Below are 359 nucleotides of genomic sequence, written 5' to 3'. Positions count from 1 at the left end.
CAAATCCAGCTCCATTGACTTAGCTGGGTTAATTTTAGTTCTTAAAACTTTCTAAGCATCAGTTTTCTAATCAATAAGAATGAGGATAATAATGTATACTTTGCAGGACACACATAGACTAGCAATAATGCATATAAAGAATCTGGCATAAAAGGTATTCAAAAAACAATTGATCTGGATTTTAATACGATGGAGTGGATGGCATTAGAATTAACTGTTCCCACGAATAATTCTAAAAGCTGTATTAAATATTAGACAATGTAAGGTCATGATCCTCTAGAGAAAAGAAACATAAAAGAAATGAAACATATTAGCACCTTAGATGAGCCCCATATTCATCTCAGTTTCACCTTGAGGGC

The sequence above is a fragment of the Vulpes lagopus genome, chromosome 2, assembly GCF_018345385.1.
Source record: "Vulpes lagopus strain Blue_001 chromosome 2, ASM1834538v1, whole genome shotgun sequence".
Lineage (NCBI taxonomy): Eukaryota > Metazoa > Chordata > Mammalia > Carnivora > Canidae > Vulpes > Vulpes lagopus.
The sequence above is the reverse complement of the archived record's forward strand: the minus strand, read 5'-3'. Positions refer to the sequence as shown.